Below are 309 nucleotides of genomic sequence, written 5' to 3'. Positions count from 1 at the left end.
TGTTGAAAGTCTGCATTTTTTTCACGGTTCCTCTACCTTACCAAGCATGATTTCTTTCTCCAGGGACTGATCCCTCGTGATAATGTGTCCAAAGTATGAATGATGAAGTCTGGACATCTAGGCTTCTAAGGAGCATTCTAGTTGTACTTCTTACAACACTTGTTTGTTCTACTGGCACTGTATGGTAACTTTAATATTCTTCTCAAACTCCGTAACTCAAATGCATCAATTTTTCGACAGTCTTCCTTATTCATTGTCCAATTTTCACATGCATATGAGGTTATTGAAAATACCATGGCTTGGGTCAGG

The sequence above is a fragment of the Chrysochloris asiatica genome, unplaced genomic scaffold (genome assembly GCF_000296735.1).
Source record: "Chrysochloris asiatica unplaced genomic scaffold, ChrAsi1.0 scaffold00025, whole genome shotgun sequence".
NCBI classification, from domain to species: Eukaryota; Metazoa; Chordata; class Mammalia; order Afrosoricida; family Chrysochloridae; genus Chrysochloris; species Chrysochloris asiatica.
This window is presented reverse-complemented; position numbering follows the sequence as displayed.